The 23,419-nt window shown below is 41.2% G+C and overlaps 2 long non-coding RNA genes across 9 annotated transcripts; both read left to right on the top strand.

Moving 5' to 3' along the window:
* The first annotated feature begins 9,091 nt into the window (after positions 1–9,091).
* On the top strand, positions 9,092–15,905 carry LOC124685415. 4 transcript variants are annotated; one of them, XR_006997446.1, is made up of 7 exons: positions 9,093–9,365; positions 9,455–9,592; positions 10,450–11,607; positions 12,909–13,073; positions 13,551–13,692; positions 14,177–14,255; positions 15,734–15,905. It is a non-coding gene; the product is annotated as an uncharacterized LOC124685415 (long non-coding RNA). The 4 variants fall into 4 exon arrangements; XR_006997445.1 differs by having other exon boundaries at positions 9,092–9,365; positions 13,551–14,255; XR_006997444.1 differs by lacking the exon at positions 15,734–15,905 and having other exon boundaries at positions 9,094–9,365; positions 14,177–14,569.
* Positions 15,906–17,353: 1,448 nt separating this feature from the next.
* Positions 17,354–23,200, top strand: LOC124685414. Of its 5 annotated transcripts, none has more exons than XR_006997438.1 (7): positions 17,354–17,552; positions 17,665–19,032; positions 19,121–19,205; positions 19,295–20,430; positions 20,566–20,675; positions 21,262–21,334; positions 22,145–22,349. It is a non-coding gene; the product is annotated as an uncharacterized LOC124685414 (long non-coding RNA). The 5 variants fall into 5 exon arrangements; XR_006997439.1 differs by adding an exon at positions 22,962–23,200 and having other exon boundaries at positions 17,365–19,032; positions 22,145–22,422; XR_006997440.1 differs by adding an exon at positions 22,580–22,599 and having other exon boundaries at positions 17,365–19,032; positions 22,145–22,422.
* Positions 23,201–23,419: the final 219 nt, after the last annotated feature.

Genomic DNA, 23,419 nt, shown 5'->3' with positions numbered 1-23,419 from the left:
AGAAGGAAACTAATAGGTTAAAAAGCTTCCACGACCTAGGAAAAACACACATAACTGAAAGGTAAATCTAAATCAAATGAAAAGTAAGAGCTGCATCCAAACAAATTATGCAGTGATTCCTAGCCAAACTAATATTTAATACTGTCACCTTAAATAGCTAAGCACTAAAGGGGAAGAGAGGAACAGACATGTACCTGAAAGGAGTCGAGACAGGAGACACTGGAAGGAATCTGAAAAAAATAGTTCCACAAACCATGAGACTTGTGCAACAAACAAGCATAATGCCAGTGTCTGGACTCCGGTTCCACCAGTGATGTTTTATTATCTGTACATTTGATGTCTTCGCCTGTAAATATGACGTGTACTTGCTTACTGGCCAGTAACTAAAATGAATTGCAGTAGGAAACGGAAGTAACTATAAGCATCCTAGTTTGTGCTATGTAGTATTGTTGAAGTACAGTCTGGTTTGCATGCAATAGTGATGAGAATATCTCACAGAAGCTGAATACTTAGAAAATAAATGGACAAAGGGAAGAATGTGAGAGACGAAGTCCAGGAAGGAAGCAAACAGTATGTAAATTTTATGTTGTTTCTGTAACAAATCATAGCTAATTCTACTATCCAATGGTTTCCATGGTGTCAGTCAGAACAGAGGTTCTACTTTGCTAATGTCCACCAAATTTTAACGGGCAATATTTAACTTCCTAGCGTCGCACAATACATGCCCGCGAGCAAAGAAAAAGTACCACTTTTCATTTTTGAAGGACAAAGAAATGGTTATGACTATTTTTTAATCTTCAGAAAGCCTACTGGAGCAGTTCCTTTAGTAAATATACATAATTATCAGCCACCAAGATTGATGTGGGAATAACTTAATTAAGTAAATGCAAAAATTATGCAGTGCCTGTTTTCCCCCAAAAATTATGGAGCACGAGAAATGGGGCAACAGAATTTGGGAGGAGATAAAATGCATGCCTTCCGCAACTACAACGGTCCCCGTCAGCAGTCGCCGCAAGCTAGTTGTAAATTGAGAGGACATGTACTCGCAAAACACATGTTCTATTTGTTTATAGTTGACAAACCTCACCTACAACATGGACCTGGGCACAACATGCTGCTTCGGCAATTTGGCTTCAGTGACAACCAGCAGGACCTCAAGTCCTCAAACCTGAAGAATTGCGAACCAAATATCCTTGGAACCTCATGATATGCAATCACCTTCTTGAGCTGCATAACATAATCAAATAAAAGGATATGATCACATGGAAATTATGCTCACAATACTGCAATTTATAAATATACAAAAGTGATGCTGAAGTTGAAATCAACACCTAATTCTTGTAATGATGGCTTTGGCTTTTGGTTGCAGTCAAGTTGACCTCCACTTCTAGCTGCTGCCTTACGGGATTGTAACGATTGTCCATATGCTTTTGAAGATCTGGTTTATACACAAAGGCATCCCCTGGATTAACAAAATAACACATGTAATTTGTCAAGAACAAGCGGAGCCCACCAGAAAAGGGGGAGAACCTGGTTGATGTTGTCATCGGCGCTGTCTCATGCGAGGCTGTGCAGAGGAAGCGGGGCAGAGGCAGCACGCCGCCGGGGCTCAAGGCCGTGTAGAGGAGGAAGCAGCACAAGCAGCGATGGAGGCGCGCTGGGGCATCCCTCCCTCCTTCATGCACTCGTCGACGGCGTGGCGGCGTCCTCTCCGCGTGCCTCGTCGTCGTCCTCGTTGACGGCGGCCTCCCCACCAGCCGCGGTGGCCTCCTCCTCTTTGCGCCCGTTGGAGACTGAGCTATGGGACACCGGGCCGAAACGGCGGTGAGGCCTCCCTGCGCGGCAGCGAGCGACTCCACGCGAGGCCCCCAACCCCAACCCTGCACGGAGCAAGAATGATTAGGGATGATTAGAGAGGAGGGGAGGAGGGAGAGGTGGAGAGAGGCGCGGTGGCGGCTGTGCTGCACGAAGAAGAACGTGGGTGGCGGCTGGATCTGAGGGAGGATGCGCTCGTGAATGGGCCTAGGGTTTGACCGGGTGCTAGTTTTGTCTCATTTTCCCCTCAGCTAAGCCAATCAAATCGTGACACGTGGCCCATTCAGTGGAGGCAAATGAGGCCAGCGGCCAGCCCGTGCGTGCCAGGTTTCCTATCGTGGATAGGCCAGGAGAGCCCCATGGGGATGCAACAATTATACCTTTAGATTCCAACCCATAGAACCTCCAAATCATCTGTCTTAAAAAAACCCAAGTACGGGATCCCGGAGGATCTGCAGGAGGACCATGTCGGCAGTGAGCAGTGGTGAGCCGGTTCGTGCCCCGCTCCGTGCTCACGGACCTCGAGCCGGATGCCATGGACTCGGTGCCACTACTACACGGTAGGGATTTAGGGGCACTTTGCCCTGGGGCACTTTTCAAAGTGCCCCTAAATACCCCTTTTAGAGGCACTTTTGCCAAAATGCCTCTAATGCCCTACCTATTGGGGCGAGTTTTGAGAAGTGCCCCAATAGGTGATACCTATTGGGGCAGTTTTGAGAAGTGCCCCAATAGGTATACACCTATTAGGGCAGTTTTGAGAAGTGCCCCAATTGGTATACACCTATTGGGGCAGTTTGGACAAGTGCCCCAATAGGTATACACCTATTGGGGCAGTTTTGAGAAGTGCCCCAATTGGTATACACCTATTGGGGTAGTTTGGACAAGTGCCCCAATAGGCACCTATTGGGGCAGTTTGGAGAAGTGCCCCAATTGGTATACACTTATTGAGGCAGTTTCAAGAAGTGCCCCAATTGCTATATACCTATTGGGGCAGTTTCACAAATGCCCCAAATTTTGTAGATGGAAACAACACCAAATTCAAGTGCTTAGTTACAAATTCAAAAAAAGTTAAAAACAACAAATTATGTGTAAACAACAGACATAAACATCTGGTAAAGATAATTTAAACACTTAAATTCCTACAAACCATCACATAGAACTTGAAAGCTAAACTAGGTGATAATCCAAACTACTTGATAATTTAAAGTTAAACTAGGTGATAATCCAAACTACTTGATAATTTAGAACAAGTTTACTGTAGAACATTCCGCTAGAACATTCCGAACTACTTGATAATCTGAACTAGCTAGTTGCCTCCACTAGTTGATAATCTCAACAAAGTTGAGACCTATGTACTTCGCATTGTATATATCTTGATCAAAACAGTTGAATCAACTCCAATGTGAGCAACATTTTGAAACATTCAAGGATTCACAATCCATGCATCTAATTAATGTCCATGACCAACAGTGTTCATCGCCACATCATGAACAACATGGTTTGACACCATTAGATAAAATACACAACAAGGTTCATCTAACATGGTTCATCTAACTGGCTTCCATCTTACTTGTCTGACCAACAAGGCTCTTTGTTCCCGATTCGCTTGCTTGTTCCTCCAATATCGGCATCCTACCATCACATCTAGAATAAACGAGACTAACCATAGAAGTAGTTATGTTCCTTATATCGGGGAAGTAGATATATTACCCATTGCGAAAATAAAATCCAATTGCAGCAATAATGTGAAGAAAATCGTCTAATATTCGCACTTACAAATTCGAGTAGGTCAAAAGCTTTACGGAGCCTATTACAGGAAAGATATTAGAGTACAAAATAAAATCATTTGTAGCAACTAAATATTAGTTGGTTCTACATAGGTAATAGGCCAAAACTGAATATGAAGGCTTAAAGAAGAATTACTTTTATCCTGTAACAATACCTCGTATCGAAATGTATATAGAGAGCAAAAGCTCAACGAGAGATGTGTTATTAGACAATTAAGGCTCGAGCACATGAATAAGAATTAGGGGGTTAGCTTAACCATGCTCGTTGAATAGATTAACCTATGCATGTTTAAAGTGGCTAAAAAGTAGGCCGTGCATTACGTAAAACTCGGGTTCTATAGGAAAAAGTATATAGTAGTAGACTTTAAACAAGGAAGCATCATTTATACCTTGCCTTCAATCTTGTAGCTCCTGCAAATAAGGACTTTTCTTCTCAATCCTACCTTTCGGTTTGAGAAGATCCGTCTCGTAAACGAAACACACTAGATATGTTACTGTCTACACAACTCTAAACACACTATATGTTATATCATACAAAAATTAAAAACAAGCAAATAGCACTCCTGCGGAAACTTAGTATTATTTCACCAATTGAAACGGATTCAAGAGAACCCTAAGAAGAAGAAAAGGTGGTATGGTGTGATTAGATGAAAAAGGAAGAAGGAATCGGCCAAAGGAATAGCGAGACTCATTCATCTAACCCGTGATGTGAATATGGTTGAGGGATGCGGGAGTTCTAGCACTGGGTGGAAAACAGATCGCCAATCCCAGCCTCGGCAGTTCTAGTAGTTTATCGTGATAGAAAACAAGAAGGGAGACAGGGAACGGAGGTGTAGGACGAGTAGGATAGCATACCTTGAAGGATTTGAGAACTGGAGATGGTGGCCGGCCCGGGAGGAAGGAGATGACAATCGAAATCAAATTAGAGATCATGTGACAGATACCATGGCGAGTAAGAGTGTGGATGGCAACTAGAAATGGCAATTATTTGATCAAAATAATTCTGGATATAGAGAAATAATCTACTAGAAATGGCAACAAATCCAAAAAGCTATGTAGAATGTGGGACGGTGTTAAGCAATATTATAACTTAAATTTCACATTATAAAGTACTGATAAGTTGTATTCATTTTCTCTACTGCGAAACCTATAGAACAATCTCTCGAACTAGAATTACATGGTGAGATTAATTCACTAGGTTTAGTGAGATTATCCAGCTAGTTAGTCCACTAGGTATGTTTTGTATATAGTCTGTAACATTTAAGCGCTCTCCGAATAAATTTCGAGAGGGAAAATGATAAATCCTCGGACGAAAAGATCCAGCTTCACCGCCTTGTTCAGGAACTGGACGGTTGCCTCCACTACAGCCTCAACCTCCATCTTGTTGCTCATCCTGCAGTTTCAAAACGCAGTTCCGTTCATCATATGACATGCAAATCAAGAGTTAAAACACAGCGTATTGTACTTATTACTAGAAAAGTTGGAAAATATATGTTGCATTATCCAATATAATGTGTTTTCGCAACCAGTGTTTGGCTACACTTCGATACCGAATATTGAAACATTCTAGGGTTTTTTATGACATGGTTCTGTTGTGACGAGCAACTATGTGCAGGTTCGATTGTGCATCCCCATTACACTACTTCGAAAAGCACTCTCATACTCCTTTATTTTCCTTAGAAAGTATTATCATAGTGAAAGGCAGAATGCACTTGCATAGATAGACATGCTTACATGAAAACACATTAATGCATGTATACTCCCACGCTTGTGATACGCAACCATTGGCATCGGGAAGTTATTTGAATTTGGTGCGATTATTTGAATTTGCAATACTCCAGTAATTGTTTGACTGAAATCTTATTGTATTTTAAGTAAGCAGGCAGCAAGCAATAAAATAAACAGAACATTCAGAGGTATTTGAATGGTGAACTGGTAAAGAACTATCAGTATTACTGTACCCAGCTGATGGGGACTGCAATAACATCCATGTTGGAACAGATGTAATAAAAAATTCACTCGTAGCTACAAGATAGCACAACAATACACACAAACACCTAGCTTGTTCCTTAATACCTTTGATTCATTACTAGAACAAACATGATACAGAAGAAAGTGAATCAAAGGAAAGCATAAATTTAGTTAGGGATGAAGTAACAACAATACCCAGTAGTGGAAGGAAACCTGATGTATTTGAAATGAAGCAGAGGGTAATCAGCTAATTTAAAAAGCAAAGACTATCATAGTCACCTTCCATAAGAAAAAGAAAAAAAGGAAATTTTAGACAACATTAGCTTTCCTGGAGAGCTATTAGCTTTCTACTGTAAGGAATAACTTGTTGTCGCCTAGCTAGAGGTGGTCGTTACATTCAGCAACTTTTAAGATTGGCCTATTGTAGTGAGGAAGAACTCTAAGAATTTGTCCACGGGCCAAAGCCCGCTGCTCTGAAAACTCTTTCTGCAGACGAAAATGACGTTCTTTGAGAAACCGCATTTGAACCAGTATCGAGCAAGAGAATTTAAAATAACCAGGAAAGTAAGGGCCTCAACTCAGCAGTTTGGGTGAATAAAGAGAAGAAAGAATTGAATGGAGAACCATGTCTATCATAACTCAATGACCCATCTATTGAATGGAGAACCATGTCAGTCATAACTCAATGACCCATCTATGATGCGTGAAAGAAGTGGATGTACAACTGCATGACCATGCTCGGGGTGATGGAGAACAAAGGTTGCCGATAACGTAGAAAATGTGTGTCAATTTCTTTCTTCAGATTCTCTTAGTGTAACATATAGCTATTGGAAGTTCATGTATTACCTAATACTTCATCTACCATGTTTTTCTTTCAATGGATAGCATCTATGGATGAGCTGCACACGAGCAACAAAAAGGATCTAATAGTTAGCATATATATCCATGGAAGCGGTGAGGACTTTGTCCCATATATATCCATCCCTCTCGAAATAAAACAAAAATCCATGGATGGTTGAAATATATAGAAATTTTGGTCATACGCTGTACTAGGAAGGTTTTAGTCAAAATTAATGCAGCTTAGATTGTTTTCGTAGTTCTATAGAGGAAGAATTATTATTGTCACTCCATGACTGATTAGCTCATAAGAATAAAAGGCTTCAAGAGAAAAAAAAACCTCACGTGCATAACAGCTCGTGTATGTTTTACCCGGAAGACACAAATTGTGAAGCGTAGATGGCTGACATGCTTGTCATATATAGTAATTCGCGAGAGCAGAATCACAATTAAGTAATGCGATGGAGGGTTGAACCATGGGGGAACGTACGCTAAGAGGGATGTTGGTAATGTGGGGCTAACCAGCGATGGCACTGTCGGCGTTTCTAAACACAACAGGGCTGTTGAAAATAATAGAAACGTTGCACATCATGGCTCTTGGCAGGCTATACAGTTGTTGGCAAAAATTGCATCTGGTGTAGTGACGCAGTCACGCAACCCAACAAGTACCAAAGGCAGCTACATGTATAATGATGCACTCATCCACTGAAACATATATCTAGTCTTCAGCTTCCATACTACCAGCATCGGGAGAGGATGAGAAGCGGGCATGGTGTTTTGGCAATGGAGCAAATTGTTTAGCTCCAATTCCGCACCACTAGGGGCACTAAATTATCAAGCAGTAACTTTGCAACACACGATTCCGTGACCGCAAACAGAGAAGGAAGTTTAGCTCACAGTGTTGTAGACATAGTAGACGAAGAAGTCAACGCTGGGTTGTATCCGCAGCACCGTCCCGCCGACATCAAGGTAGATGACACGCCAACATCAGCAGCACAGCATTGATGTGAGCTCTTACTCAGCTACCTATTTCGTCGAACACCTTCAGTGCATGCTGCAAATATCAATGCTAGCGCATCAAATTAGGATAGGGTTCATATGGGTCAGGGAAAGCCCTCCAAAACTCACCGAGTATAGTTTCACCGACGATCCAAGCAGCGAGATGCTGGAGTCCGCCACGGGAGATAGCACGTCGACGAGCGCGTTGGAGTGGCGGTGCAGAGCGACCGACGCTGACGACATGAGCAGCTCGCAGTTGATGGTGCTCGAGAAGGACCTGGACGCGGGTCCAAGAGGTGGCCGAGGCAGCGTAGTCAAACCGGGGAGTCAAAGAGTAGATCGACGTGGAGCTACTTGCAGAGTTTGAAGTGCAAGGTTCAAGAAGACAATGCTACGCAAACAAGAATGATTACACTATCAGACAACACAGATGAGTCCGTCTCATAATTCTTATCCAACCCCATTATGTAATAGCACATAAGAAATTTTTGATATGAACGAAACATATTAGCTATAAACCCATGAACCTAGATTTGCATTTATGGAGGTAAATAAAAATCCTTCTAGTCCAATAGTTCCAGTCCCAGGCAACGTCCTAGGTTTGTCACCTAATTGTCGAAATTTGCGAAGCTAGGAAAATTGCAGAGATCTAGCCACGCAAAATTCATCAAAATTAACCTTCAAATTGCCAGCAGAGCAAACAAACGACCCAGACATAAGAGCGCTTGTAGCTTTGTACCATTCAAGAGTCTTAACTCGTCCAATTAACTAAGTGTTTAGGCAAAGTGTGAGTGGAACGAGTTTTTCCTATATGAGCATGGTGTAGACATCATAAAAAGCTATGCCATGTATTACACTCCTCTATTTTTCTGTAGTGCTCGAATCATGAATAGTAAGCTGTTGTTTGTAGGCAATTAGGCTATCATCCCATTGATCAATTTAATTTTTAATTGAAACCACATGGTTCATGATGAAGTAAACTGCACACATCTGAATACAAGATGAAGTGAGCTGACACTCGGATGGAGATCATAGTCCTTGTCGATGCCATCAAGAAGGGCCAATTTTGTACGACCGATGTGGTTTGGGCATTGAGTCGAACATGTGGAAGGTGTATACGCCTGCAGTTCAGTTTGTAATTTTCTCTTCATCTACGGCCACCTCCGCATCGGATCGTACATGTCATCTCCCATGGACTTGGGGCTGAAGCTATCCCCTCCCCACCCCTGCAACTCACCAGCAGCACTGCTACTCCTCCCTTCTTCACACCCCCTCCCTCCGCCCTTCTCTCTGCCCGGTGCAAGCGTGGACCCCCTGGGTGGGGGCGAATCGGGGAGTAATGTTACCCCCTTGCCTCCTCTACCTATGTGGCAGCAGCGGATGCATATGGGGGAACGACCCCTCGTCGGCGAGGTGGAGCGACGAACGTGGGGGACGGAGCGGTCGTGGGGATGTGCTGGTTCGTGTCAGCTGGGGAGAGGGTTAATTTCTCCGAATTGGAGGGGTTATAGTGCGAGTACCGACGTATACTGTATACGTACATGCGTATACCGATGGAGTAGTAGAGATTGAAGGGCCTAAAAGCAAAACAGATCGAACCGACCCGTACGTTCTCTCCTCTCCCCAGCGTATACGGTCGCATCTACCTCCGATCCCCGATGCGCCACCGCCGCTCGTCGTCCCTCGGATCCCCGATGCGCCACCGCCGCTCGTCGTCGTGCCGGCCAACGCCGACCACATCCGCCACAACCACGCACTGAGTAAGCTGCGCCTTGGCCCCCTACACCGGATCCTCACCCGCGCCCCGCCGTTCCGCCCCTGATGCGACGCTGCGGCTAACCCTAGCTGTGGGCTCGGTCGCCGCCGCGGTTCCCGTGCCGCCGCGCCTCCTGGTGGTTCCCTACGTCGTGTCGAAGCCACGCCGCGCCCACGGATCGGAGGAAGCCTCTCCCAAAGGTATGAATCATCGTTCCCACCCTCTTCCGATTTTGGGACTGCGTGAGAGGAATTGGAGGGCGCTCATTGTGGTGGTTGCTTGATTGCAGCTGGGAGCAGCGATTTTGGGCCTGCGGGAGGGGAATCAGAGGGAGCTCGCCATGGTGGTTGGTCGTTTGGAGCAGGGGACTTAGTGTTGGCACAGGCCCAATCCGGGGATTTGCTACATCTTTTGCATAAGAGAGTTGGTAATTGGTCACACATGCAATTAAATTTTGCTATCTTCTGGTCTAGAATAATTTGCATCCTTACCAAGTAGTAAGAACAGTGTAACTATGGTTTCCGTTTGGCAGTTTAGGGAGTTACCATGCTTCCAAATGTGAATGCTCATGCGGTGTAGATAATAGCTGTGAGTTAAATGCGTTTCTCAACATCTATCAGAAGCTCTATGAATCCCCCGACCCATATCCAGCTCTTTCTTCTATGGCAGTATGTTATTCAAACTTATTTTGTAACGCGGTTACTTTAATCGGGAATTGTTGGATGTATTCATAGTGTAAACCGTCTCTTGGCTGTCTTGACTTTTCTAATAGTGCAAATTGTAACCAATATTTGGTATCTCGTTAACTCTTATCTGTCCTATGTAATCACTTGCCATCTTATTGCTAGTCGTTCTTGGCACCTGTAGATATAATTGTAGACGTGTAGTTCATATTATCATTTGTTCTTATAATAACAGGTATTTGTGGACAAATTACTTTTACGATTCAATCGTCACTCTGAGTACAAGGATAACTTTTGCAATAGTAGGTGCCAGCTTGCACTAAATTAAACTATAGGAGGAAGCTCTCAAACTACAAACATAGACGCAAGTTAGTTTGCTCTGACTTAACATTAGCGCAGATCAGATTTAGCAGCTGTGGAAAAATATGTTACTGTATGCAGTATCCTCTAACAAATCCTGGTGTGTTCGATTTTGTTTGTTGTTTTGCTTAAATGTATCTCTTAACTAGTATCTGGTTTGAATATGCTGGATGGGGTCAGCCATTACCTAGTAGTGTTAGTTTTCACCAAAGTTTGTTGCTAATGTTCTCAATGCATTCAGGATCAAGACCTAAACTATCTGAATTGGAGATAGAAAAACATAAGATGACACTTGTGCTTGAACAATATCGGGTGGAAACTAAAGAACCAACATGTGACGATTAAGCGGCTTGAGGAGCAAAACTGCCAACTGGAACAATAGGTTTGTTCCAAGGTCACTCGATTTCCTGCTCTATTTTTTAATCGTTTTTGTTGCTTGCTCAAATGGTGTCACTGTGTCACAATTAAAAATGCCAGCGGTTGAAACGAGAGTTCTTTGTAATGTGATCTCGAGCACACTACATGGAGTTATAGACTAGTTATATCTTATATTTGCTATCTGCATACTTGGTCGAGTATCATTGTGATTGTTCACTATCATCACTTCATCATATTAATCCTCCTTTTTGAAATCTGACTATTCACTATCACCACACTTTTAGTTACCATGCTTCTGCATGGCAGATCCACGATGCTACTGCAGTGCCCTAGAGATTACTATCACTATCATTCATTCCTGCCATGTAATACCAAGCAAATAGCCGTAACTGAAATTGCTGGATTGAATAAATTGAGTACTATAATGGCAGGAATGGTTGGATGAGGTTCATTAGATGCTCTACGTAGTCAAATAGCTAGGTAGTGGATTACTTCGTTTCTGCAGTTGGTGCTAGGTGAAAAGTGGATTTTATCAAGTTGTTTGTCTGCAATTTGTTGTAGAGCTAATAGTTTCTAGTGTGACATGAGATACCTATGCATACATCTGTATGTTAGGTTGTAGAGCTGTTAGAGCTTAGGGGACCTGCCTCTGAATCTATCTTAATATTTTCATGGAAGTGAGGAAATGTTCAACGTTAAGTGTGAATGCTGTAAGATCAGTCTGTCACCCTCCCCTTCCTGTTATTTTCGCATTTCGTTTCGTGCACAATTGTTCTAGGAGATCAGTCGATTACGTAGTTGTATCCTCAATATATGATCTTTGCACAATCAAGATATATAAATGCACTCCTCCGCTGGATCCATGCCTCAGCGCCACCCTACAGCACTCATTTCAAGAGCATAGCTGGACATATTTAGCTTTTGGCCACTGCTGCATTATTCACTTGTGCGTTGAATAATGAGGAAAGAGAATGGAGAGTTGGAGACGAATGGTGTGGCCAAAAAAATTTTATAACAATAGGTATTTCTTGCCTGTCACCATAATCTTTTTATTTTGAATGTTTACTTTAAAGTTTCAGGTTGAGTTAATTCTTATCATCACTGTGGTTATTTCTAACTTATTTCAGGTTGAGTTATTTGGCTCATTTGTAGTGAATTTCGTATTGTTCCTTGTGCACTTGTATCCGTTATATATTCCTTTCAACTTCAGGTTTAACATGGTTCATGCCTCATTTACAATGGGTCCATGCTTGCTTAGTTGATTTCTCATTGTCAGTGGACTTCAGAACAAACTAGATTTTGCAGTTGCATGAGGCAAGCCATTTTCTTTGTCGTGTGGGTATCAGCCTACGGGTAGCTGTGCCTGGCGCTGTTGTCACCGTATCATCTACTTACGTGTTGCTTCAGTAATGAAGTAACTAGTTTGTTTATTATTCTGGGTTTGAAGATAAATCTCTATTTAGAGATAGACGATGGGCTTCTGTGTATAGCACCTGCCCATGGTTGAACCCTGAGCCTAACTGTTGCAAGTATACTATACCGAACTATTTACCAGTGTTTTTTTGAAACATTGATCAATGTCTTTGTTGGTTTCTTGTTATGCCGCTAACAATGCTAAATATAACCAACAATGAATTAATACTCGGTGAACTTGTTACTTGTGGGATTGATGATTTTTGTACATGGAGAAATATTTTGTGGGGTCTCACCACCCCCAACTAGATTCGATACCTGTGTTTAGTTAATACTTGAAAATGTGACAAGCAATTTAAAATGGCGATCATAATCCTACACCATCTTGAATTTAGAGTGATTGACAAGCAATTTGTCATCCTTAGTGATTACTAATATATTTTGACAAGATTTTAGCCATGATGGCTGATATTTTTGCATAATAATATTAAGATTTAGACTTGGAATGCTAATTCTAGGACAGGATAAGCAACACGATCATGTTTTCCAAGAATTGGTTGTATTTCACCTTTCATGGTTCAAATGCCACTCTGATCATATATATTGTAAATATTCATCTTTGATTAAGCTTTACAATTTAGAGTTTTCATTTATTCTGAATAGACAATATTTGATGCAAATTACATTGGTCACGTGCAAGTCTCATTTGATTAAGACTTGCAGTGTTACATGACTGGTAAATATTTGTGTATCTCAAAATGAACTTTTTTGTTGTTACTTATGATATAACTGTAAGCTGCTAATATTTCTGTTATCCTGTTATCTGTCAATAATTTATGGTATGTTCCGGACTGTTTATTCTTTCTAGCATATCTTACGATATTTATCATGGTTTACTTGTGCTTCTAGGACCTTGAGATATGTTACGACAAAGCTAATCCGGTATTTGCTTTGGTCCCGGAAGATGTGAGATTTCATGAAGAACTATTTGAGAAGGTGTCTTTGCTACAGCAGCTTGTACGTCCTGAAAACTTGGATATAAAACCAGAATATCAGAATGAAGCGTCATGGTTGGTATGAAACTAACTTCCCTCTTTATCTCAGAATTTTGTATTTCTATAGAGATTACTTTTTTTTAGTTATTTTAGGGATTTCTCACCAACTGTTGTAACACATGAAGGTGGAATTTAAGTTGACTTTGCTTGGATAAATGTGGCTAGGCCAAGTATTTCTTTGGTATTAGGAATGATTCTAGTATTCATCATGCCATGCTGCTGTTTTTTTAGCGCGGCATCAAATCTTAGTATGATGCACCAAGCAAATGGACACTCTCCTTTTTGTTTGATTTATGATTGTATTTTTTCCTTTTCAGTATTAAAAAATGGCTCATCCACCGAAACATATGGCAGACATAAATAAAAAAGATAATAACATTCATTGTGTCTCCTGTAGCTCCTGATGGTGATAGTGTGATTGACGGGTGCACTTGCTATCTTGTATGAACGTAAAGTGAATCTTGCTAGTTCTGACTTTCTGTGTTCGTTTCTGCAGCCAGTTGAAATTGTCACACCCTGATCACATGCTAGTTTAATCAACCGGACCAGCGGAATATAACTTTGACATGGCTCTCCAAACTAAAGGGCACTTATTGTTAGATGGTGCATCTCATCTATGCTCTTGCACTTGATTCACAGTAAGTGTCGTCATTGTAATCCTTATTTCTCTTGAGCCTATATCAGGGATAGGGTCTTCTTATCCCACAAAGTTTTGTATTTCTTAGTTGGGAAATTGATTGGGATGTTTGGTAGCTGCCTTTTATATAATCATCAACATTTTCATCAATTGTTGTAACAAAAATAAACCAAATATTTGCAATTTATCTCTTCTCCTCGGCCCTGTGGTGTACCTGTCACATATTGAGTATGTTTGTTCCATGCTCACTCCAACTGTTCTTCCTCATGCAATTTCTCATACTTTGTAATATTGGATATTAACAAGTATAGCAATGTGAGTATGTGACAATCAAATCTACAAATGTTTAATTTTAAATCTCAACAAAACTATTTGTCCACATAACTGCTACCAACAGTCCAACATTGCTTTTATTATCTTTCAAAAGTAACTTGGATTGATAGACTACTAAGCATAAAATGTCCACGATTTGTTCTTACAATAAGGCATGTTGACGAGGATGATCCAGTCCCAATTGGTTCACCAGGAGATACACAATCGGTCGTGGCTTCTGACATTGAACAGGTAAGCTCAGGGTTCTTTTCCTAATATGTTCATTTCCTAATACACAAATAAGTGCATCAGGAAGTGCACTTGAGAAGAAGTTGAAAGCAGTTGCATCTACTGCTAAGAAGAGGAAGGGTGGAAGTCAGAAAGTTACTGCTTAGATACTGTCATCAAATTACTGCATAGTTACATCAAAACTGCTTAGATACTGTCTTATGCATCTGTGGAAGACAATGCCTCCAAAACTGCAAAGTTATGCATCTGTGCATGTTAGTACTGTAATGTGACCACTGTGATTTGTTATTAGTACTGTAATATGACTTATACCTTAACTTTGACCAAATATGTGCATGTTAGTACTGTAATGTTTTTAGTACTGTAATATGACCACTGTCATGCTTGTAGTTTTAGGAGCATTTTGTTTACTAGCTTGTAAAGACATTTAGAGGCACATCTCAAACTGCCTCTAAAGACATTTAGAGGCAAATTTCAATGTGCCCCTAAAAAACTTTAGAGGCAAAACACTAAGTGCCCCTGAAAACCTTTAGAGGCACTTTTCAAAGTGCCTCTAAAAACCTTTAGAGGCACTTTTTAAACTGCCTATAAAAACATTTAGAGGCACTTTTCAAACTGCCCCTAAAAACCTTTAGAGGCACTTTCCAAACTGCCCCTAAAAACATTTAGAGGCACTTTCCAAACTGCCCCTAAAAACCTTTAGAGGCACTTTTCAAATTGCCCCTAAAAACATTTAGAGGTACTTTCCAAACTGCCCCTAAAAACATTTAGAGGCACTTTCCAAACTGCCCCTAAAAATCTTTAGAGGCACTTTCCAAACTGCCCCTAAAAACCTTTAGAGGCACTTTTCAAACTGCCCCTAAATGTATTTGGGACATTTCATTCAAAGTGCCCCAAATACATTTAGGGACACAAGTATCCGGGGCACTTTTCATAGTGCCCCTAAAAGTAATTAGGGACACTTTGGCTACCTATTGGGGCACTTTGAAGTGCCCCTAAATATGGACCGTACAGTAGTGTGCGCTCGGGGCACTTCACTCAGATCTTCTGCCCCGACGGACCACCACGGACGCAGCAGCGCCGCCGCAGCCGGCCGCCGGACTACCATGGACGCAGAAGCAACGCTGCTGCCCGCCGCCGCCCGCCGAACTACCACGGATGCCGCCATGATCAGCGACAATGAACAGCAGCCACAATCGAGAAGGTGGCACTAAGATCTGGTAGTTGGTAAGTAATGATCTTAGAGATTAATTTTAGACCTTGAGTAGAATATAGCTCCTGGACCCGATAGCTGGTATGTCAACGCATTCGTGGCCTGATCATGTTGCCGAGATCATCCGAGCACAAGCTGAACTTTCGTAGGACCTGAACTGAACACCTCATACAAACTCAATTGTCCACGTATCTTTTGCTTTCTTGCTAGCTGAAGTTGCCTACAATTTCATGATCTGTTCATTTATTTGAAGCACTAATGCGGACAGGAAGCAAGAGCAAGCTGCCTTGAAGTAGTCCCATTTCTGCATATTTAGTTGAAGTCACTCTCCCTCTTCAAGTTAGCACCAACACATTCAGTATCGGCATGGCTGGCATGTACTTGGAGTCTTGGAGACGGGCATTGCAGCTGTTCTGGTTGTTGTCGTCCTGCGCTGGGAGGACGTGGTGGTGCCCTGGCAGGCACTGGCTGCGGTGCTGCTGCTGCGTCCGCGGTGGTCAGGCGGCGGCGCCCCCGCCGTAGCATCTCTGGAGCCTCTGTTTCCCGACTCTGTTTTTTCAATCAATCGGTACCAATGTACATATTTCATATTGTATTTGGGAGTTAAAGAAAAGAATATATCTGTAAAAGGAGAAAAAGGGAAAATTAGCAAGGAAAAAATCTAATGTGTGGCAAATAGTACAAGCCTAAGTAATGTGTGGCAAATTATAAAGATCTGAACTAATGTGTGGCAATGTCTGTTACCCTTTGATCTACTTGTGAATGGCCTTTAGTCTTTACAACGATGGAACTTGAAGGGATCATGTGCATATGTTACTCACAGATCAACTTCAATGAGATGTTCCGATCATTGCATTTTTTTGGATAAACACCTAGATTCAACAATAAAATTGTCGGCATGAATAATATTTAATAAAACAGACATTGCTGGCTTTGCGTTCTATGATGTTCTGACCTCACTATGCTATACTAAGCAGCAACCATCTCCTCAGCATTTTTTACTTAAAGTGTTGGACCATAATGTTGTACTCATCAACATCACGGGCAGGTCGACATCAACATATTTTTGATGCTGCTTGCTTACTCAACATGTAGTATATTAGTAGCTTATGTAATGTTAAAATAAGTCTTATAGATGCAGTAACATGTATTAGTGCATAAACCATTTACTTGTATTAAAATAATTCTTATACACATTTTCGCTGCTAGTTACTGATCTAGCTATTACTTGGTATTTCATTGGCATGCCCTGTACACGTGATTGCTGGCACTAATTAAGCGTGCATGTTATATTTGTAGGATGGAGACGTGGAGCTGAAGCTGGCCAGAGTAGGTAACCATGGTGGTCTTCTTTGTCTACGTCTCGGTGGTTTAGGTGAGTATCCATGTGTCTCGACTATGTGGTCTGCTGTGATATACAATGGCCATGTAACTCTGCAGCTAAATTGTGATCTGGCCATAGAGCTGTCAATGACGATGCTGGTTCAGTTTTGGTAGTTGTGTAAGTAGGAAGTTGTCATGGCACTAAGTGCTGATCTAACTAATTCTTTGTTTGATGTATCTAAAGGTATGATTGCTGCACCCCCATGGGGCTCTCTGAGGCCATCCACGATATGCCACCGGGCGCGCACGGGCTGGCCGCGCGGCTCGTTTCGCGTTCAGCGGTTTGGCCACGTGTCGCTGCGTGCTTGGCCTGGACGGTTCGCATGAGGCAAAACTGCCCCGGCCAACCAGCTACCCCACACGAACCCTATCGATTCCCCTCCGCATCCTCCTCGCACGCGTCAGCCCCGCCGCCGGCCGCCTCGCCTCCTCCCCTCCCCCCTCCCCCTCCCCCCGACCCGCTGCAACCTTGTGCGCCTCCGCCGGCTCCACATCGCACGGGAGATCGATCTGCCGGGAGGGATTCCATGGCGCCACCATCATCCTCGTCCTCGGCGAGGACGCCAATCCGAGGTGAGCTGCTTCAGACCCTTCTGCAGGTCGTCGTCTTCCTAGCCGGCCGCCTGTGGGCCGTAATGCTCCGCCCCTGGTTCGTCGGGTCTGATTCCAATAGAGGGGACACTGCCACAGCTCACCCATGGAACGTATTTGTCTCTCTTCTCTCCCCCCCTCTCTCTAATTTAATCCCTACCTCTCTCCAATTTAATCCCTACCTCTCTCTAATTTAATCCCTAGAAGTTATGTTTGTTTGTGCAGATCTGGTTATCTATGCCAACAAGGTGTTTGACAAAATTCCAAGAAGGTTATTCACTCTTTTAATTTCTTGATTGGAAGTATGAAGAGGTTCTTGGATTAAAGAAGGTAATTGGAATCGTCATTGCACTGATTGGGATGGGACTATATTCATACTTCCAATATTTATATGTAGATTGTCTGCTCATTTTGGTCCATACATGGGGCTCGACTCCATAATGGTTTGAAACATGCCTACTGGATTATGATGACCCTGCTTCAAATTCTGGTCATCAGACATATGGAGTTTCTGAGTGTTTCCTTGTTTAACATTAGTAAACCTTTGACAATTCATACTAGATAGCATGGTACATGGCATAGTAGTAGTTCATACTAGATTAAGACCCTTCAGGATTGGTGGCGTTGTCACAAAGGTAAGAGAGGGGTACTGATTTATTACTGCTACAGCAAATGCACTACTACTTGATGTTTCTTTTCTATGTAATTTTTCAGTTTTGGTTCCGCACGTAGCCACGTCAAAACTGTTTTCCTCTCTTGCTGCAAGTTTTGATCATCACTAACATTTTTTTTATGTTCTGTCCAACACAATTGTTAGATAACCTGAATCTCTTCTTGATCTCCTTGCCGAGGTTTTGGTCTGCTACAAAAGGACATGAACTGAACCATAAGCGAGCAGGCTGAGCATTTTACATGACCTCCAAGCTATACGAGATCACAATGGTTTGGATCCTTGAGTTTCCACCGTTTACTTCAATCTATATCTTTATTCCCTAGGTTGGACTCGATGTAGAGTATCATGGTCACCAACTATTGGATATGCTTGTTATGTGCGATTGCTGGCAGAGATGGACAAGAAATAAGGTGATGCTACACACTGAATTCTATCTTGGTTTTGCTGGAAATTCTATCCGGGTTTCGCTCTCTACCACGAAACAATTTCTTTTCCATTTAGGTACATTGTTTATTGTTCATGGCCATGTGATTTTACTCTTGGACAACTTTTCCGGGTGTATTTTGGAGGAAGAAGATGGAAGTTCTTATTGTTTGGTCTCCAATGTATTTTGGTTCAGGTGCCCCGGTCTAATGATTTTCCTTGCTGGTTATAGTATTTCCATATGGTTCGACATCCATCCATACATAACCATTGAAAACGTACATATTTCATGCAACTTCATTGTACTTTGAGTACTTTTATCCAATCTGGTCTTATTGCTCATATCCAATATCCATGTGCTTGAATGCCTTTTTTATGTTTGGATGTGCCGCCGCGAGGAGGAGCGGCCGGTGGGGATCCACATGAGTTGGACTTTTCGCCTCCTCTGCCTGTGGAAGTAGCAGATGCCCGGCGCATGCGCACATTATTTTGGTCTGGTATGTCCCTGTGTTGAACACCTGAATTTATTTTGTCAGTCTTGTTTTGTTAATAAGAAGAAATACAACTGGTGTGGTTGTTTTGTAGTGAAGTGTGGCATTTTAGGTACTGATTGAAACGGCTACTTTGAATACATATGATGCTTCAATTTGCCATTGGGAAGAACTGAGAGGTATTCTCTCTTTGCAATAAATTTTGCAATCTCTAATGATATGTTTCTTCTTTGGCATGGTATAATTAAGATATTCTCCATGGCCGTAGGTATTTGAGAGGTGGTTCGATCTTCAATTGCGTGGTATTGGTTCATTTTATTTATAAGAAGTATATTATTCTCTGCTTGGTATTGGTTCATTTTATTTATAAGAACAACTGTATATATGATTCCTGTAGGCACTTTTTGATATCTCATAATTTTGTTCCTCGTGATGATCAATTACTAGAATATATAATAAGTTGCTTATGTTAATAATTTCTACTTATTTCTTTGTGATCTTTCAAATCTTTTCTTGCCATAAATGATGCCGCTTTTGTTGCCATGCTTGATCCTGGATTCTTATTTTGTTTTATCAAGTGATATCATCGGAAATTCAGGTAATGATGGTAAGGTTTCAGGTAATACACATTATACTTATTATCATAGAAATTGACATCCTGATGTTGCTCGTGTAATTGGGCACCGAGAGATTTATGATATTTTGTCACTTCAGGTTGATGTCCATGACCAGAACTATATTAGTGAAAGCTAGGCCTTTTTCTTATATATGTTTTATGTGTGTAAATGCCCCCTCAGTTCTTGCTTGTTCTGCCTAAATTTGTCTTGATATTGGTAAACAAACTATTCGTGTTATGTTGGTTTGTTCAGCTGTACATTTGCGGTGAGCACTTAGTTCAGGGCACTATGCTTAAAATATTAGTTCAGGCTATTGCCCTTAAAAAGATTAGCGGATCCCACTCCATGCCGTTTCCTTTGAAAAATTATTAGATGACCTAATTCCACTTTCCATAATATATGCTCCTCTATTTATGATTAGGCAATAATACTTGAATTATTAGGCATTCTTGATGTATCTTTTCTTTTGGCATGTACTGTGTCCTGTTGTTATGACTATTACTTCTGCTATTTTACGAGTTATATTAGCGCAGTGGGTAGCGGGATGCTGAACTTGCTAGCCAGAGGAATGAAGTAGACACTTACTTTTTATTGCACCATTATATTTACAGCATAGGTCCTTATTAGCTATTGTGTTTAGGACAGCAACTTTCAGCAGTTTGTAGCTGACGGACAATGGAGCAAGGATGAAACAAAAGCTTTTGTGGTATTTCAAGTGCGTCTCTGCATTCCTCAAGTAGTTGTCGATGCTGCCCATGCTGACATATGAAGCCAGTTATTTGCAGAGGTGGTACATTTTATGGTGCTTTTCATTTAACATACTCTGCATAATTTAAGTTCTATTCCAGATATGCATTAGTTTAGCAAAGTTGATGGCCTATTCCGTGTAAGTGGTGTTCTTACCCTGTTTAGTACATCGCAGATTGTAAATGAAGAAATTGTATCCGTTGATGGATACGAGAGGCAGTTAGGAAAGCAGCGCAAAGTCTAAATTTGAAAAAGGAGGCTGCTATGACCATCTTCAGTAAAGCAGTATGGCCTCTTCCTTAAAAAACTATGCAAGCTCAAATATTTGTTTTTCGCTGCTGCTGCAGTTGTTCTACTACCTACAAAAAAATCAAATAATCCAGAGAAATAAAGTAATGATTTTGTTTACAAGCCGTACATCTATACTGACTTCTTTTATTTCAAAATGAGGCTTTTGTTTTGTACTCTATTTTCTGAATGGTACTGTAGTTTTTTACGAGTTTCCTGGATTTTCTTCGTAGTAGCACCATTTAAGGTGTTATGATGCATTCATACCCTTACATCATGCTTGCCGTTTTTTCATAACTCACATGGCAACAACAGGTTGATATCCGGAATTCTTATTTTCTTATATACTACGTATTTAACTTGGCTTGTCATTTGGTGGTGCTTACACAATGGTGGCATGCCTATTGATTCAAGAGTTCATGTGATTAGACAAAAAAAAAATTATGTAGATTGGAGACAAATTTCTATATCTCAATTGAATAATCCATGGTGAATAGATTTATAGTATATTAGATTAGCGATAAAATCTTCAGAATGACACCTTCTTCCTGCTGATGTTAATTTTCTGCATTACCAATTCAAGTGACAGGTACGGATTCTCAGAGAACAAAAGCAACCGGGGGAATCACATTGAGCATGTAAAAAAACTGAAAAAGGTTAATTTCCTTCACCACAAATGTCTACCTCTTTCGTATTGCGACACACTTTTTTTCTAAGAATTTGTACTCCTTTTTCGTATAATCATTTACTTGCTATTACAAGTTGCTTTCTATTTTTCTTATGAAATATATCTTTCATATAATAATAAGGACGGATGAACACTCATGTGCATTACTTCTGTATAATCTAAAGGTTCTGTCAGGCAGTGGTGATGAGATATTTTATTTAGGTGCAAGTTTTCATCTTTTATTAGGTAAATGCTCTCGCTGTCATATCACTGAGCTTCATAGAAGGGCAAGTGTGTCATAATTGGTTATTTTGTGCATATAAATCAAATGTTTCCTGTTTGCACACTGACCTGCTGGGTTGTTTGTGTAAAGGGGGTCAACTACCTCGTGCTTGCCCCAATTCTTTGTTGCAAGAAACTAATCTGAGAAGTCATTTAGTTTGTAGTGTAGTTCATCTGTTTAGCTGGTGGCCTAAGGTACTACTTGGTCAGAAAAGCTAATTTCCAATCTTATTGGATGATTGCCCAGTTATATGAACCCAATTTGGAAACATGTATACTGTTCTGTAGTGTTTACGTAGTTGCTTAGCTCATGGTTCTTCATTAGTATTGCTTCCTGCGTTTCTTTTCTATTATATGGCTGCGGGAAATAACATGCAAAGATCAGTGGTTTGAAGTTTGATCATGTATCTACCTAAAAACAGATTAAAACAAAGTCATGCAATAGTTACAATATATTTCTTTCTTTCTTATACTTCTAGCTGAAATAATGTTCAGTGGCCATTGCCTAAATTTTTAGGTAGCTGAGGGAATCAATATCAGGTCTTCTTTATCGAACGAGCCGTGGACAAAGAACAGCAATAGGCTGAACTGGAGGCTGGTTTCAGTGGGGTTTGATCGCCGATTTTTCTTCAGTGCAAGTACCTGCATATTGTGGTCAACAATAGGTCTATCTATACATTCGGCAATTCTGAGTGGTACAAGTTGAAGAAGTTCAATCTATATATACTAGACTTTAATACTTGTGTTTCTTTCATCAGTATTCGCATCACCAATGAAGGCATCCTTTAATAATAGGTCAGGAGCGATGAGATTTCATAAATTCTTGTGTTTCTTTCATCAGTATTTGCATCACCAATGAAGGCATCCATTAATAATAAGTGTATACTTTGAATCTAGATGTATGATGCCCGTTTCTAATTGTTTGTTGTCTTTCTGTATATCTTATGTTCAGGTTTTTGGTGGCTGTATTGTCTTTAATCTACCTCTCTTGTTATCTTCAGTTAGTGTGTGTTGTCTAATTTGGCTCTGAATGTCTAATGTGTGATATGTATTGTCTTGCTTGTTTAGGATGGACAGACGTATAAAAAGATAGTTTTTTTGCTTCCTGTTTTTATGCTACTTTCCATTGCTACTGAAACTATATGTGATGACATGCCTACGCTACAGCTCAGCTGAATGAAATAGTTTCTGACGGTTGTGGTCCGGGTTTTCAAACTACCAATTTGACCTGTTATGGTAGCAATGAACAATTTGACCTGAATGAGCAAACTGACTGCAAGTTTCGAAGTGTTATAGCTGGTTGCCCTCTGACTTTATCACTTTGATTTCTTCAGCACAACAATTTTCACCAAATCTTTGCAAGCGATCCAACAAATGGAATCATTGCTCTTGCTCAACCTCAAGGGGCCGTAGTTCCGTGCTTCCCTATCTTCATGCAGAGCTGCTTCGCCCCAGCCCGGATACCGGCCTCGCCTGCAAAATGCATCGCGAGGTAGCTGCAGAGAATCTGATTTTGGCACCGCCGCAGTGGTGGCACTGGCGTCCATGAACGATCGAGTAGAGATGATGTTGCCTGGTGACCCCGTAGCCGACCGCCAAGAACAACTCGCACTATTTTTCTTTCCTCGATTACTAAAAAAAAAAATTGTTCATCTTTACCTCGAATCATCTAGACAAGTTGAAAAGCCTCGACAAAGACCGAAGCATATGTATGTCAGAGTATTTTGTTTACTAATTCATCAGTGTGTATTGCAAGACATATCTATAATGTAGGCTACATATCATTGATTTA

The sequence above is a fragment of the Lolium rigidum genome, chromosome 1 (genome assembly GCF_022539505.1).
Source record: "Lolium rigidum isolate FL_2022 chromosome 1, APGP_CSIRO_Lrig_0.1, whole genome shotgun sequence".
Classification (NCBI taxonomy): Eukaryota; Viridiplantae; Streptophyta; class Magnoliopsida; order Poales; family Poaceae; genus Lolium; species Lolium rigidum.
The sequence above is the reverse complement of the archived record's forward strand: the minus strand, read 5'-3'. Positions and strand labels throughout refer to the sequence as shown.